General features: G+C 34.0%; 2 pseudogenes; both read right to left on the bottom strand.

Annotated features, from left to right (window-relative positions):
* Positions 1–690: 690 nt before the first annotated feature.
* Positions 691–3,467, bottom strand: LOC147279968 (putative 2-oxoglutarate-dependent dioxygenase AOP1; annotated as a pseudogene).
* A 4,391-nt stretch (positions 3,468–7,858) lies between these two features.
* LOC147279967 (phosphatidylinositol 4-phosphate 5-kinase 8-like) lies at positions 7,859–13,452 on the bottom strand (annotated as a pseudogene).
* Positions 13,453–18,555: the final 5,103 nt, after the last annotated feature.

Here is an 18,555-nt window from a genome sequence, read left to right as displayed (position 1 = left end):
ACCCATTAATTCAAATTGTACATAAACTAAGACAATGCTGATCAGGAAAATGGGATGCTGCGTGGGAAAGACAAGTCTGATTTACAAGTTTTATAATCATCCCCAATGGCCACTTTTGAAAAGATTCTCATAATACCTGTGCTTTTTCTTTTATGTGACATACGGGAATCTTTTAATGGCCGTTCGTGTGGCTCAGATTTAACTGAGCCAAAAAGAAGGATTTGAGGACTTCAATTAGGATTAGAGGAGCAACATTTTAGTTGAGGACTCGGAGCAAAATTGGATAAGATGAGGAAGAAAAACAAGCACAGTTTTTGCAGCATCATCAACATTTTCTTCAGACGGTAGTTCATGTATGTCCCACAACAGTTAATCTATCTTCTAGATTCTTTTTTGACATTATGTGTAAGATCCTTATAGAATTCTCACTTGAGGGGATATATAAAAGGAGAGTGATCAGCTCTCAAATATATAAAAGGCCATGCAACTACAATTGGAATGTATATATAATAAGAAACCAAGTACAATGTGACATCAACACAATACTTAAGATCGAAAGCATGCATACATGACGTTTTTATTAATTGGAAAAAAAAAAAAAACAAAGAAAATATATTATTCCAGCCATGTTTGTATTATTCTGAAATTAATATAAAAATCCTACTTCTTTATTGATTTTAAAAAAATATATCAAATGCCACAATATGCCTTGACGGTAAGGGGTGAAGTGCCCATGAGTTGTGCTTTAATATATTCTGACTGATCAAGTGGCTTATATCTTAAGGGATTGTCCTTGTCCACAAGCTCCTTCGGTATGTGTGTTACCCCTTTTTTGAGTGAAGAAAGCCCGAATGAGTATCTAACCTTATTTTCCTTCACAACGACTCTATGTATACAAGACCGTATTCTATCATTGCTCCAAACCTAGTATGAAAAATCAAATAAAACTTGGAATTAATGACAATAGAACTACAAATAAATAAATAAAAAACAAAAAACTAATTAATTAATGATATAGGAGAAGGATCCATGACATCATATTTTTGAAACAAGTTTTGACACAAATTTTCAATGGGGCCCACTCCATAAAGAATTTCAACGATCCGAACCGTCTATTTTTTAGGTCTTCATTAATGGATCATCCTGGCAAAAAATTAGATAAATCAGAAATCATTTACCATATAAGATTAAATGGTCAACATTTCAATTGTTTATTTTGTTGATCACTTAATCTTTGTAGGTAAATGATTTATGATTTACCTAATTTTTTGTAAGAATGATCTTTTAATGTAGACCTAAAAATTAGACGGTTTGGATCGTTGAAATCATATATGGAGTGTGCCTTATTGAAAACTTGTGTCAAAAATAGAATGTCACAGATACACCCCCAATGATATATATATATATATATATACATATAAGGTTTTTTAGATATAAGACCATTTTGAATACCCTATTTTATAGTAGGCCCAATAGGTAAATAATGTGTGTGAATTTTTTTTTTTCACGTCAGATAATAGCTTAGGCATAAATATGTAGATATTTACAAAAGATGTCATTGCTCCAATTTGAGCAATATTTAAAGATCCATGATTTGAGGCATTTATTACTTCTAATTTTGAATGTTTTAATTGATGAAATTTCATGATTCATACATTCAATTAAAAAAAAAATTGTTACCAATTATGAATATCAACATATAAACACTCAAATACAAAAAAAATTTAAACAAAGTAAGCCTTCACTTTGAGAGAAATATCACCAAATGTAATATCACCAACCTCCTTTTGAGGTACGTATATATAAATACCAACCTCCTTTTGAGGTACGTATATATAAATACCAACCTCCTTTTGAGGTATATATACCAATGCTTTCATCACCTCTTACTCAGGTAGAAAAATGTGAAAGAAAAAAAAGTATCACAATCATGGAGTGCTTGGTGTTGAAAAAAATAGAAGAAGATCGAAGGATGGATAAACACTGGTGGGACAAAAAATTTCTTTCAAAATTTTTAGTAATTAAAAATATTTGTGTTTTATGAGAATGAGAGATTAGAACTTGGAAACTCTTCTATAAAGTAGACAAATAGCTAATTGATAATTGTTAAAGGATAGTGTTATTGGCACTACAAAAAGGTCATCCAGCATGCAGTCCAATTTTTAAAAAAAACATAAGATAAAATTTGTACATATTGAAGTGCAAGCTAGGATGACCTTTTGGAGTGCCAATAACACTATCCTAGCTTGTTAAATAATACGTAATTCACACTATAAATTAATAATCACCTCAGCTGATCTACAAGGGATGCCGATCAATTAAATTGGTTTCACATGGTGAATTTCATCATCAAGCTAGAGAATTAATGTAGTTGTTGGGTAGGCTAGTTGAAAGGGCCGTACAATTACCCACAATTCACCCAAGTTTGATCCCCTTCCCTCCAACTCAAAAAAAAAAAAAAAAAAAACTAGCAAATTGATTTTTCATCTATTAAATAAAAAGAGGAGTGTGGGCTTAATTATAATTAAGTGGGATTTTCAAAGTTGCAACTCACTTGTATTACGTATGTATGTGAGACATGTGATATATATAGTGGTGAATGCAGTACAAATATACATATAGTTATATTAAATGAAAAATTATGGCATAAACATATGTACCTGAATACATCACTTGCTAGAAATACGAAAGATGAAGGTGGGAGATCAACACATATCCATTGATCATCCTTTGTATTTACCTCCAAACCATTGACATGATTTTGACAGAGAATGATGGAAAAGCTCGTCTGTATGACTAACTAGACTCACACTTTCACCTTTCTTGGGTTCTTTGTATTTTAATAATTTGAGAGCGTAAAAAGTCGATTGAATGTGATCATCATGATACTTCTCTACACCATAGTTCTCGAATACCATTCTCGTCACAACTTCATTTAGTTCTGCCACCACTTTCATATGCATATCAACACTGTCACTATAGGCACAAAAAAAAAAAAAAAAAAAAAAAAAAAAAAAACAAGAATTAGCTAGACAAGAATTGAAATGAACAATCCAAGAACATATGTTTTGAAAAGTATACCGAAACTGATAGTTTCCGTTGGGCCAAAAAATATGTGAGAATCTCTGAAGTTCTCCAGGGTTTGAAACATTATCAAGGAACATGGCTTCATAGGAAGGGTTCTTAGTAAAATAGCCGGCAAAAGGCTTGTCTTGGTAAGTATGTTGGGCTTTGATTTCTGTGGGGAAATCAAACATCTCTCTCAATGTACCAAACAAAGTGTTGTGAAGCTCCAAAGAGACTTTGTTGGACAGGATTGCAATGAAACAACCAAACTCTTCGAGTGCATGACAAACTTCTCTGCGAGCTGAATGCCATGAACTTGTCCTTGGCTTCCAGAAGTCCTCTGATTTGGAGAAATCTACCACCGGAATTTTGGTCACTGTTTGAGTGCTCATGGTGTTCTTTTTCTGCTCACAAGCTAAGTAAAAGATGGAGAAAGAATTGTTGGAGAAGAGAGATCTCCCAAGGTGATTAAAAGCTATGGAAAAGGTGGTGCATATATATATACTAGCCATCTGTTTAGTCGTTTGAATTGGCATATGAATTTTAAAGGAGTTATAAATTTCTGCAGATTTTATGCATTCTATATATGGATATTCTTATTGATTTTCATAAAATCCATCAAAATTTAAGGGAGAAAGGTGGAATTCTCATAGCTTTTGCTTTTTTAACAAAATCCATCAAAATCCAACAAAATCCACCACTTAAGGAAATCATTTAAAATCGATCAGAGTTTTCTAATATACCTATATTTCTATGGAATCTATAAAATTCTGAATTAATTGAATATACCTAAAATTCTGAATTAAATACACATAGATTTCTATGAATTTCCAATTTCTTTCTATTTAGAGAAGGGATCAAATCCAAATCAAGGGTGGATTTTAGAGGCCCAAATCCATGGATATGAAATCACTCCTACAACGAATTTGAAATCTCACGACCACTCTCCCTCTCCCTGCCGGCCATCACCTTTGCCACCGACCACCACCACCGTTTGATCCCCTCCATCCACCATGAATTTGGATTTGGTTTTGGATTTTAAATCTATGCATTTGAAATCCATGTATTAGAAATCCCTAGATTTGAAATTCTATTGTTTGGATACAAAATTTAAAGGTGAGGATTTCAATGTAAGAATTTTTTTTGACAATTTAATAATTTAAACATATGATTAAGAAAAAAAAATAAGAAATATGATTTTAATTTTTATATATTTAGCAATATGTGATAAATATTTAAAATATACAAGCAAACATAAATATAGGTTTAGTTTAGTTGGTTGATGGTCGTCGAGGTGGTGGTCAGAAAAGTCATCAGAGGGGGTAGCCAAAAAAGTCACTGGAAGTGGACGAAGAAGCGAACAGAAAAGTCTCCGAAGGTGGTGGCCGAAAAAGTCACCGAAGGTGCGACAAGAAAAGTCGCTGGAGGGGGTGACCGGAAAGGTTGCCGGAGATGCATCCAGAAAAGTCGTCATCGTCGGTGGACGGAAAAGTCGCTCGAGTAAGTGGTGGCCAAAAAAGATGCAAAAGGTGCAGCCGAAAAAGACGTCGGAAAAGTCGCCGGAGGGGTGGCCAAAAAATTCAACGGAGGGGGTGGCTGGTAGTGGTCGTCGGAGGTGGTGGTCACCGGAGGTGAGGGAGAGAGAGTGAGATTGTGAGATTTCAAATACCTAGTTACATATGGTATCTGAAATTCATGGATTTGGGTCAAATCCAAATCACTTCTTTAAATTAAATCCAAACAAATGTACAGTACTTGGATTTGGGCTCCCCAAATCCAAACAGCAACCCCAAAATTACATGCAGAACTACACTACAACCAAAAAGACACACAAATCAAAGAAAAGTTAGGCTAAATCATAGCTAACAAACAGCGACTCTCCAATCTAAAAGAATAGTAGAAATCCTTATATTCAACTGATACACTCCCACTAAGAAGTCCAGAATAGATCTCTTTCCCAATGTTCCTCCACACCACCCCTTATGCAGTCCTCAAAGATCATTCTATTCCTCTCCATCCAAATGGCCCACAATACAGCCAGAACACAGCACTGTCGCAGAACTATAGCCTTCGCTTAGCATTGCAAAGCAATCTGCTGGAATCACCCAGCTTACCCCTGCCTCCCTAAAAGAATTCTGCCATAAACGGACAGCTACTGGACAGTGTACAAACACATATGGAATTGATGGATCATTTTGTTCAAGTAAGAAGCAAAAGGGATATAATGATATTAAAATATCAAATAAATGCAACACCGATAACTCAGGTCGCAGAAGCCTTAACTTGACCACTCATTTTTCTTTCACCTCCTCAATCAATGGGCTATGGCCTTCACAAATACAATCATTACATAGTGTAACTAACGATCTAAAAACACAGGAAAAGCATTCATCCTGACTTCCCACAATCTCTCCCCAGCAGCTTCCAACAAATGCATTCTTTTTTAAAAGTATTAGCATTTCCCAACCCATCAATTTCAATATCTTCACAGCATTTCCCAACCCATCAATTTCAATATCTTCACAGCTACAATCTTCACATTCAATTTTAAAGGGATAAAGAAACAGAAGATGATACAAAAAACCAACAAAAACCTTCTGACTGGAATGGTGGGATTGCAGTTCCCTTTGACCTGAGCTACATGTAATCATTGGCTTGCCAAGAATCAGACAAAAAATTCTGGAATCAAGAGGTCCAATTAAAACTAGCATGCCAAGAACCAGTCCATTCATGTTCAATTATGTGATCATTTCAGCAAAGCTCCATTTGTTTCCTACAAAGATTACGAAGGAGTACCCCTCCAATCTGACCTATCTGAAATTATTATATAGAGTTAAAGCCCTTGAAAACATAAAGGAAACTAGCAATTCCACATCAATAGCACCCTTTGACCACCAGACATATGGTAAATGAAAACCTTCCTTTCATGATTTTCCTTTTACAATCTCATCCACATCAATTTGAGGCATCAAAGAAACAGTTAGTGGATCCTATGATTCAGTGGACACAATTGCTAACGTAGCTATGAATATGCATTGGAGACGATCCCTTCAAATCATTGAAAACTGACCTAAAAGAACAAAAATCTAATTTAGCCCCACAAAGAAGAATATTTTCAAACTAGTCGTTAAAACTCCTAGCATGTGTTTTCCGATCCAACAAATCTACGATTTTCGGCAAGTAAAATGTGCAAATTCTCAACCAGCACAGGTGGCCCAGTGGTAAAAGGTATGCATAGGGCGAGATGTAAACTCGAACATCCTAGGTAGAACCCCCCCCCCCCCCCCCCCATCAGCGCAACACCCATATATAACTCCTACATATCCAAGATTTACGTAAGATCTTGGACCCGATAAGGGGCGAATCATGAGGGTTTTCCTCGTTACCCAAAATAAACAAGTAAAAGTTCACAAAGGTACTTTAATATGCAGAATAAGATCTCTCTTCTCTAACCAACTTGAGTTGGTCAAGTCATGATGTATTATAGTTCAAGGATAAATTTACATCTCACAAGATATAAATTATTAGTAAACTGAAAAAACAAAAATAATATAATAATTTTATAGAAAAGTAAAAAGAAAAGGATTGCTTACGGATTTTTCCAATTTTCTGCAGGTTGCTTCTTATGGTGCGTTTGAATGAGGAAGTTTGAAAGTACGAGCGAATTTCAAAATTGCGAAATTGAAAGAATGGAGTTTAAAGTCCTGGAACTTGTAAAAGATCTTGTTTGGCCAACTTATTAAGCATGATGGAATTTAAATGCAATGTTAGTGGTAGAGGTGGTGGTGGAAATGCTAACAGTGATGTTGGTGGTGACAAAACTGACGATGGAGGTGGAGTTGGTGGTGAAGGGGGCAAGGTGGTGGTGTCAACGGTTGGGGTGGTAGTGGGAGTGAGGTGATAGAGGCTGGGACAGAGGCAGGGCTAGTGGAAGGAAGATGGTGAGGTGGTTGCGGCAACAGTGATTGCAAAGGTGAGCGTTATGGGAGCAATCATAGTAGTGGGGCCAGTTCCGGTGGCTGCAACAATGGTGGTGGTGGCGGTGGTTGATGCAGAATTGAAGTGGTGATGCCAGCAATGGAGGGGGTGTGGTGGTAGTTACAGTGGGGGAGGGGGCAAGCAACTGAAGCAAGGCAGGGGTAGTTGGGTGGGGTGGGGGTGACAACGATGGGGAAGCTAGTGACAAGATGGTGGTGACGACGACGACGGCGATGGTGGTTGTGGCAGAAGGGGAAGCGAGATGGTGGTATTTGTGGTTGTGGTGGGGTGGCGGAGTGGTGATGGATCACTTTTTTTTTTTTCTTAAAATATCGTTATACTGGGATTTTGGAAATGACACCTATTTAATTTATAACCTCTAAATTCCACATTTTTTAAACATTGAATTTCAAGATTTCCTTCTTGATGATACCAAAGAAGGAAATTAGAGATTGTCATTTCCAAAATTCCAACATTTTCCCATATACCGAGTTTAATTTTCGATTAACACATTGTTATTGTTTTCTACTAGAGGTACTCAGATTGGGAAGATCAGCATGCTTTTGAATGGATGGAAATAGGACTAAATTTTCATTCGGTGTGTCTGTTCGACAGTAAAATAATTTTTAAGGATATGTTCTCCAGCAAGCGTACAAATATAAATGCATATACATTACAGAGTACAGACATGTGTAAACATCAATTTATCATATTTTATGATTTTTAACTATCCGAAAGGTCAAGAAAGGGAGCTAGAGAACAGACAATGTAAACCCTATAAAGTTGAAAAAATATACTGAGAATCCACTTTTACCGTTTAAAAAATAAATTCAGACTACAAAAGGTTTTATTAAGAAAAAATAAAAATGGAGCATGTTGATAATCGTTAGCCAACTGCTAAGTTCATTCAATACGAAAAGTAAACTGTTTGGGGTGCGTGGAACTTCGAGTATAAAGAACTCATTTTATATAATTTAGCATAGAGGTTTGCAATGTTCAAACCTTGAGTTCAGTTTTCCTTAGAGTCTTAATCACAAATCTATCATCATGAGAAAGATAGAAGGAACTGCCACTTTTCCCTGGGGAAGAAAGCTCTCTTAAGCCATCATCACCACAAATGGACATCATGTACTCTGCTGCATCTAATTTAAACATCTCCCTTAAATTCCTGAAATGCAACTCTTTAATTAGGCAGAAAGAGATTCAAACATGCTTATTTGCATAGGATATAGCAGAAACATATTCTTGTGAGGTTACAAGGTGTATATGATAAAGACAAATATAATACATAAAGAAGAAGCATATACTGCATATTACACCAAGTAAACAAAAACATAAGAATGAATCAAATTGAGAAAATTAACTATTGAGAACGTTGAGAACGCTTATGATTTTGATGATACTAGGTAATGAGAACTATTATATGCTTCAAAGCACCAAAGCCCGTAGTCAGACACATAAGGAAAAACATTTCACGGTCAGAGGCTCAGAACAACACAAAGGAAAAAGAACCATTATGCCTTCTTGTGAAAGAGCCATTATCTGCCAATCTTTTAGTGTTAACAAAAGCTTTATTAGGACGTGGGCCAATAATAGTTTATTTTCTAACACTCTCCCTCATGTGTGAACCCAAGTTCCCCCTGATTGTGGGGCACAACATGTGATATAGTTGACTTAAATAGGGAGGCAGTGCAATGAAGCAGAGATTTGAAAATAAGACCCCTATCTTTGATACAATATTTGATTCTGTGAGTTTACCACTATCCCCAAAACTTAAGCTATTTAGGCTTCAGTCAACACCCAACAATTACTTTATATTTTAACAGACTACAGTTGGGCATTGACCTAAGGGCTACTTGTGACTCCACAGGTCAGGGAATCTTTAGGTGTAGATAGGTATCACATGCTTACCTCATTAATATATAATCAGTACTAAAAGCTCTGCAGAAATCCACTGACAGAAAAGGTTAGTGTTATTTTCAAAAAATGGAGGGAAGTCTCTGTACCTGGAAATCAATGTAATTTACTCAAATGACTTTAATAGTGATCAAGTGGCTGATAGTTGTTAGGACACTACAGAAAAAAAAAAAAAAAAATTTAGTAGCAGCGCAGCAGGTAGTTACATGTGTAGAGGGAGAAATGTCGAGACAACAACTGTTGCAATTGACATATGTGTATTTTACCAATTTACCCTTATCATTTATCACCAAAAAATTTCATAAGTGAGGTTTCATAGATTAGTTCTTTTCCATAAACAAAACAAAAAACAAAGTCTGACAGATCAACCAAAACCGGAACTGGGGATTGACTTTATCTATTATTATGATGAAAGATAATAATCCACAGTTTAGGATTTCCATTCATTGAGACCTATGCAGACAAATATGCTCTCATTAGAAACCAAACAATCCAAATGCAGAAAGCTTTATCTCACTCACTTTCATAGGTTAGGCAATGTGCATAAGGCAACTATTACCTGAAGACCATAGGGCAATAATCTTTCCAATAGAAATCAATTGAATAATGCGGAGGTGTAAACTGAGATCCCTTTCTAGGAAAATACATCCTTATTCTGGCTCGGTCTCCAAAAATCAGAAGATCGAACTTCACGTACAGGAACTGGTGTGATCTTCCCAACAGTGTACCTGTGAACTTCAAACAGAATATTTAGTAAGTGTAAAAATTCCTATCAAAATTATAATACTTTGGCAGAGAATGGATCTGCCCAATTAAACTGAGATTTCATCTGGGAGTTCAAATTTATTTAATCATCATATATATTGCTTGAAAGTTATTCTTATTGTTAAAAAAAAAATATAGCTCAAAGTGACAGTTTATGTTATATAGGTCTAAATTGTTAACTTATAAAAATCAGAAAAATAAAAATCGCACAAATGGACTTCCTGAAAATCCATTTCCTTCTACTTCCATTTTTTTAAAGGTGACCAACCAGAGATTTAGCCTGTACCTTCATCATCATGACCAAAACTTAGCAATTCCAAAAACATATAACCAAAGAGGATAACATATGGCATAATCCAGCCACCTGGGGATCATTAAATTAAGTTAACACATTACTGGCAGCCAAATGCTTATGCAATCCAATGTTCCACCAAGTCAATAATTTCAATTTTCAATTTTCAAACATCAGGTAAAATATTGAGGGCTCTGTGCCAGTGAATACACATGGAATAAGAAACATCAAACACACATGTGAACATGCAAACTAAAAGAGAATTTTTTTTTTTTTTTTTTTTTTTTTTTTTAAGAATGCAAACTAAAGAGGATATTGAAGATTAAATGGTCATTTTTGTGCACATAAGTATTAATAGTTTGAGACTACAAAGGTGTGGGTCAAGCGATTTACCTGATACCAAGTTGCAGATTAAGCATCAAATAATAGCTTCTATGGCCTCCAAAAATGTCAATACATGACTTCTTTCCTTCCTTCACTGAAATTTTATTCTGTTGTTTACTTTTCTTTGACATCTCTGTATAATTCCTAACTCTCTCTTTAATCAACACCCCTTGCATGTATTCTCTCTCGTAAACAAAATTGTTGTTATCTTGTGTCTCATGATGACTTTCCTCGGAGGTATGGGACAATGTGCGTAAAGAGTCGTAACATCTAAATTCTCTAGCAGGATCCAAATGGGCCCAGTTTTTATCTAATGACATAGATTTGTGTGATATACGACTTGAATTTCTTAAAATTCCACCAATGGAGATTTTCTCAGAAAAACTGCGCTTAACACTTGGTCTAGCCTTGCTTTCTTCTGAATTTACCAATGATCCAGACAGCAAACTCTTTCCATCATCATATCCCAGAGAGCTGCACCACTTCTTTAAGGGCGGATGTTTAGTTCCAGCTGGATAGAATGTTCCTTTTCCATCTTTTAGGCCCCGACTCCACGTTCCAAAATAATATCCCCCATCTGAGAACCTATAAATTCCAGACCCATCTCTTAACCCATTTAACCAGAAACCATTTAAAAGATCACCATTGGCCCATTTCATGACCCCTCTACCACACATTTTCCCAGCTTTCCAACACCCAATATATGTATTCCCACTACTCCAAGAATACCTACCACTACCTTCATGTACTCCTTCCTTCCATGATCCTTCATAAGTATCTGAATTACAATAATGCTTTTTTCCAGTCCCATGCTGAATATTCATCCTCCAGGAACCCCGGTAAAAGGTACCATCAGATCCAGTAAAGATGCCATAACCATGAAGGTAACCACCAGAGAAATCACCCACATATTGTGCTCCTGATGTCCAAACTATCTGCCCTTTACCTGTCATTTTTCCTTCTTCCCAGTCACCCTCATAGACTGTTCCATCAGACCATGTGTATTTACCCTTACCATGTGGCAGAATTCCCTTAAAATTTCCAACATAGATGTCTCTATTTGAGAAGGCTTTCTCACTAAACCACTGAAGAAAAAAAAAAAAAAAAAAAAAAGATATTATTTATGGAACCTGATTACATTGGAAAATGAAGGGAGGAGAGAAACAGATAACCTGAGAATTATTACCTTTCAGTGTCCTCCATAACAGCCTATAATAACTAATTCATTCATCCTGGATATTGTTCACAAACTTCATCTCATACAGGCTTTCTAACTGTAGGCAGATCCATAAGTAGAATAACAAATAGACTCTTCAATCACCTTCATCATCTATATAAAAGCAGCAAGCAGGTTTTGTGACTCTGAACATAAAACATATCCATCAAATAAAGGCAATAACACAATTGTTTATATGCCAGATATTATATTCAAATGATGCTCTTTTTTCTATTTGTTTAAAGAAAAAAAGAGAGCATCATTTTTCTTATGCCTGTGCTTTTGCATCCTGGCTTCTGGTAAAGGAAAAGTTAAGCATCTTTTTTGAGTTTCTCTAATTCGTTTCTTTGTCATAAATTATGAGATATGTTTTAAAAGATTACATGCTCATCTATAAAAACTTTGATGGCTTGGAGCTGGCAGAAACTCAATCAACCAATTGCTAAATCAACAACACATCCAATTCCAATATATTTTAACCAAAAAGCCCTAAAACATTAGTGTAAAAGAATTTTTTGTAATTTCAAAAATCAAGATAAACTTAAAAATCCAACATTGACCTGCTATCCTAATCATCTACTTCCAAATTAAAATTGATCTATATCCTGCTTAACATCACCATATGGCATCATTTGAATGATAAAAAGAAAAATCCAAACAAACTACCAATAAAATGCACCTTCTTATTTGAAAGGTAGTTTCCACCCCCAAATTTTCCAAAGTTTCCAAACGAATACTAATAGCAGCATGCTTTAATTGTACAAAAACAGTTTTTACAAAAAACATAGAACTTGAATTCCTAATATTCTAGTTATATGCAAAGCTTCCAAGTAATCTGATAATTCATATTCCAAAGATGTAGCACTGCATGCCAACTGCTACTTGCCCAAACTATAAATTATACAGCTAACCATTTTCTCGTTGACGGTAATCTTACAACAAGAACATGATCCTGTAGTTAACCAGATCATAGTTTTGAAGTTTTTCAAATGGTATGCAAATGCAATAATCAACTTCAAGAAAAGAGGGAATTTTCAGCTTTATGGGTTACTGCTTAACACATATCAAATGCTCTTGACAATAATTGAGTACCCATTTCAATGAAACTCCTATTCCTAATAACATTAGGAAACCATTAAAGCCCCACTACAGAAACCTGAGAAATTAAAGCTCTTTATATACAGTAATGAATTTTGATACTAATATCAACAAAATGAATTTAAAAAAAAAAAATTAGTGATTTAAATGGGGAATAACAAAAGCTCACCTGGGCTTAGATTTAAAAGTTGAAGCCAATCCCTCTCTCCAAAGAGACCCCAAAACTCTCAATGAACTGAGTTTCAAGAAAAAAAAAAAGAATAATAAATAAAAGAATCCCAAAAAATTTCAGAGCCAAAAAAAGCAATAAAGAGCACGAAAAATTCCGAAATTCAAACCGACCTGTGCCCCAAAATTTTGACAAAAGAAAGTCAAAAACAAGCTAAAAATTCATTTTTGACAAAAAAAGAAAAGTGGAAACCGACTTGAATTGACACTTCTTGACCACTCTCTCCTCTCTCCCTCTCTAAAAACTGATCATTCGGTTTGAACTTGGTTTTCCCTTTTTTCCACCTGAGAAATGGAAAAAGGGCAACAACAGTGAACAGACAGACAGAGAGAGACCCTTGATTCCGCTGTTCGAATCTAGACACGTGTCACACATCTGTCACGCGGGATCCACACCCTCTTCTTCAAGCATCAAGCATAAATGTCTGCCGCCACGAAAAGCATACTGGCTGGGCTAAGATTGGGTGTGTCGCGGTGCACCAAACCCTTCACGTGGGGATTCGATTCCTTTTGGTCGTCTTCCGTAGCCCGTAGCCCATGTGACTTGTGTAGGTACGTGCAAGTTGCAACTCACCAGATTCTTCCTCCATGTCAAAGTAAAGAGAGAAGCCACAGCGACTACTATATTATTCAATTTATTCTCTGTTTTTTTTTTTTTTTATTGATATTAGAAATTACAAATTTGGTTCACTTATTTCATAGTTAATTTAATTTTAATTCATGATATTTTTTAATTTCAATTTTAGTCCACTTATTTTATATTTAGTTTAATTTTGGTCCACGATCTTTTTTAAGTGATGATTTTAAATCATTTTAATTGTATTTTTTTCAATTATAAATAAAATATAAGTTATATTTCATTATTCCTTAGTAATATAAACTAATTTGAAATATTAGAATCAAAGAGAGATGAAGTGACTATATTTTATTTATTCAACTTTAGATCAATTTTAAATTTGATATATTTTTAACTAGTTAGATACTTACATGTGTCTACATATACCATACTTTGATGACAAAATTTGATCAAAATACAAATACAAATATGTTCTTCTAATTAACAAATTTGATAAATGTGTCCGTGGATAATCACCGTCACCTTAAATGTGTAATTTTTTAAATAGATAAATTATTGACTCCCACAATTTTATCCTTAGGTGGACAGGACTAAAACGAATAAAAGATTCTCCTAAGGGACAAATTTTTAACAATTGTGAGACACCATGGATAATCACAATTGGATTAAATGTGTAACCTCTTAAATGAATAATTCATACAACAAGTGCAAGTTTACCCAGATTAATAGTTTGACTGTATAAAAAATTAGACTACCAAAGAAAAAAAAATATTCAATCATACAAGAAAAAAAAATAAACAATCTTTTAAAAGGAAAAGAATAAGACAAAAGCCATCGTCTAGAAAATTATAAATAGAACAATGCCACTAAACGGGTATCAAATAGGAAGAGAAACAAGTTGAAAGTAGCAAATTGAGATGCTGCCTCAACTTCACAACTGAAAATGAGTGAAGTAAACTGATTCCCACCAAGGAGATTAGAATAAGAATTCAAGGCTTCAAGCACATACATTTTTCATTCTTATGGTGGTGCATGTTTTCAAATAGATAATTAATAGTGATGTCTAGTGTGGGAATGAGATTCTAATCATCAAGCTTTGCACAAAGCCTGATGAAGCATAATGCACTTTTTCAACCAAAGTTTTATCTTTTTTCAAAAAAAAAAAAAAAAAAACAGCATGCCTTTTGAAAGCCTAACTTATTGCCTATTGGTATTGCAGTTAGATTAGATTAACTTGTAGTGTTTCTTGTGCTTAATTTGTTATAGAAGCCATTCATTTAGGGATTCTTCAAATTATTTTTTTTATAGAAAATTCATAAAATCCCCTTTAAACTCATATTTTTCTAACTTAAACCCATGGCTTTTTTTTTTTTATTCAAGTTAACCCCTTTGACTAGCTGCCAACTCACCCATTTTCCATATTTAGATTTCTCAGTCAACATTTTACAAAATTAAGATTTTTTTAATGTCTTTTTTACCCTTATCCTCATGTTTGACATTGTTTTTAAATGTTTGACTCTATTCTTTTATAACGGCTGTTGTTCTTCCTAAAATTTGGGTGCTTTAATGCTCATTATTCATTTCCTTTGACGTGTTGGTCTAATTTCAAGCATGAAGGCCAGTGTTGTTTCAACCAAATCCCTTATGATTGATCTTTCCATATTTAATTGATTGTTTTGGGTTTTTATATAAATCATCCAATTTCATAATTAAGCCCTTCATCTTTGTGTTCATCCTACAGTAACAAATAAATATAATGAACCTAGCTACATACAATTCTCATAAACAAATGACCTACAACAACAAGGAACAAACATTTGTATAAACAAAAGACCAAGGAACCTACATGAGAATTATTTAATAAGGAAACCTACATAAGAATTATTTAATAAGGAACCTACATTTTATGAAAATACAATACCTCATACACCTACAACATAAAAACTTACATATCTCCAATAAAAAATAAAAAACTAACATATCTCTAATAAAAAAACAACTCACATATTTATTAATTTCTATATTTAAATACGAACAATCATAATTCTAATAATTTAATGATTCGCTCTAATTTAGTGATTTGTTAGGGAGAGAAATCTAAAATTAACATTAATTGCATAATGGCAAAACTTGTAAATAATAGGAAACTAATGGATTGTTGTTATCTTATGTTGCGTAGGATTTTAAATATGGGCTTTAGCTATTAAGAAAAAAGTAATGGTGTTAGACTCTATAAAAAGTTAGTTTAAAGGGCTAATATGCTAATATCTTTTTTTTTTTTTAAGGGATTTCTCATGTGGCCCAATCCATATTATATTTCAATGATTGAAACCATTTATATTTTAGATTTTTATTGAAAGATTATCTTTGCAAAAAATTAGCTAAATCAAAAACAATTTACCCATTTGATAATCAGACTTCCAACTGGGTTACTCTAACAATTGTTGGGTAAAACTCATCTTTAAAAGCCAACTTGCAATCATTTATTGTAATTTTTCATCCATGTGATGATCAAATGGTCATGATATATAAACTCTTTTAATTTTCTTCTCCCTATGTTTATCATACGTACGTCTCAAAATTTCCTGATTGGTTGTCATCAAATCTCTCGAGTCGATCTTGTGTTAATTTATGGGTTTTAAGTCCATATGGGTGGAACTCATTCTTGAAAACCGACTTACAAATAGATGGTGTCTATGTTCAAATATTGCATATCCCAAAAGTAAGTATATATATATATAAGGGATGTGAGAGTCTGCTAACACTAACATTTTGCACTAGAATGGGATCACTCTATCAAGTCACTAATCCCCTTTACAACCAAGGTTGGAAACACTCAGTTTTCCCTTTCCACACAAGGCATGAGACACAAACCTAACCCACCACAATGATACACATACTTTGATTCCATTTCAAATCTAAAACTTCTTGCAATTTCATTTATTCTAATTGTCTTTTAAATTGTCAAGATAACTTCTGAATATTTTCATCCTTATGTGTATCATATACTATTTTTTTTTTTTTTTTTCAAAAAGTTTCTTTGTCATCAATTCTCATGAGTTTTGTCACGTGTTACATTCATGGATACTTGAAAATCAACTTACAAAAAAATGGTGTCTATGTATTTAAATATTGCTAACACTTCCATTCATGGCCAGGGCTGGGGACGCCCTGCTCACTCTTTAGTGGCAGGGATGGAAACGTTGGAATTTCCCCTTTATGCAAGTAATTGAAATATTGAAGGAGACACAAACCTAATTAACCAAGGCATAAGGCATGGCCCCTCTTTTACTCTTCTAGCTAGCGATCTATAACAATCATAAAATAGATTTCATAATATATGTTTTATCTACTCTCATAAGATGTTAAACTTATTCATTGAAAATAAATACTAAAAATGGACCAAAAGGGCCATTTTAGATGTAGATCGACCATAATTGAGAGATTTTGGAATAAATATTTTATGAAAGGAAGTGTTATTTGCATTATCTTATAAAAAGCTTCTTGCACTTCTTTGGGAGAATACAAATATATAACAATGCTATTTTGCACTCACGGATAACCTTCTGTAAGGAGTGTGGATATCACTACCATTAATCATGAAAGGGGAAAAGAAATAGGAGAATGATGGGTGGGATTGGACATAATATAGGATTCATTTTTGCTCATCACGGTGAGCATTACCACCATCATGGATGTGTGATAATCATGGATGGTGAGACACGTATCACCCATCTATAATAATGGTAATGCTCACCACCACTTTTTTGTGGTGAGCAAAAATGAACTCCATAATATATGGCAGAGGAAGGATGGGTTGGACTATAGTGCGGCCCAACTATGCTAATTACTAATAGGTCAGTACTATTTCGACCACCCTAAACTGCTGAGTTAACCACCTTATTTTAAAATTTCAATTTTACCCTTAAAACAAAAAATTTTAATTTTGTTCGTTGGGTCATTTGACAGTTATCTACCGAAATATTTATGGTTATTTGATAGTTATGTATTGAACATTGGTAGATTATTCGGTGGATAACCACCAAATGGAAATGAAAAATATATTCGACAGTTATCTGTTGAAATGTTTGTATTTATTTGACACTTATCTGCCAAATATTGGTGAATGTTTCGGTAGATAACCACTGAATAGATCTAGGTAATTTCATCATATTTCTGCAATAAAGGGTAAAATAAGAAAAAAAAATTGGACAAAATATGTTAGGGTGGTCAACTCAACAGCTGAGGGTGGTCTGCATAGTCTCACTCTTACTAATATATGGGCTTCTAGGTTTTTTTTTTTTTTTTTGGGTCAGTGGGCTTCTGGGTTATCATGTACTTTAAGTCTGTAACTAAACTCTTCCACTTTTGTATTTTAAAGAGATTATATGGCCATCGTATTGTAAGGATAAAACTAGGTGGGTGTAGTCGATCTAAAGTTGATTAGGAAAACAATGAGTATTACTTGTTATATTTATGATCATACCGACACTTTTATGTGGCAAATGATATTTTAATTTATACACAAATATATAACAACGATTTTTGGAATAGTCGTTGTTATCAATTATTTATTGTCAAATTGGCATTGGTTGACTTTGTGACGGTTGTTATATATGTACATGCATATAGATGTTGGTTATTTATATACTTTTTAATATATAACTACTCATTAGACTTACTATTTTATTAATTATGAGTGTTTAATGTGACTTTCTTGTTGGAAATACTAAATCAAGCTCAATTATGAATCCTAAGTATTAGTGTGTGTTGATACCTATTTTGTGTCATGTTGAGCACTAGAATTTATTGGGTCTTAGTTTATATAGAGCCTTATTGTTTGTATCATAATTGGGCCTTAGATGTGTTATAGCCCATTTAGAGTAATTGTAAAGGTGAGGGTCTTATCATCTATTATAAATAAGGCCCTCCACCTTTTTAGTTAGGGAGAGACTTATAACGTCTCCTCTAGGGCTCTAATATCTCTCTATATTCTTTGATTGTTCATAGTGAAACTCTAATCACAACTAAGCG

The sequence above is a fragment of the Dryas octopetala genome, chromosome 7 (genome assembly GCF_963921425.1).
Source record: "Dryas octopetala chromosome 7, drDryOcto1.1, whole genome shotgun sequence".
NCBI lineage: Eukaryota > Viridiplantae > Streptophyta > Magnoliopsida > Rosales > Rosaceae > Dryas > Dryas octopetala.
The sequence above is the reverse complement of the archived record's forward strand: the minus strand, read 5'-3'. Positions and strand labels throughout refer to the sequence as shown.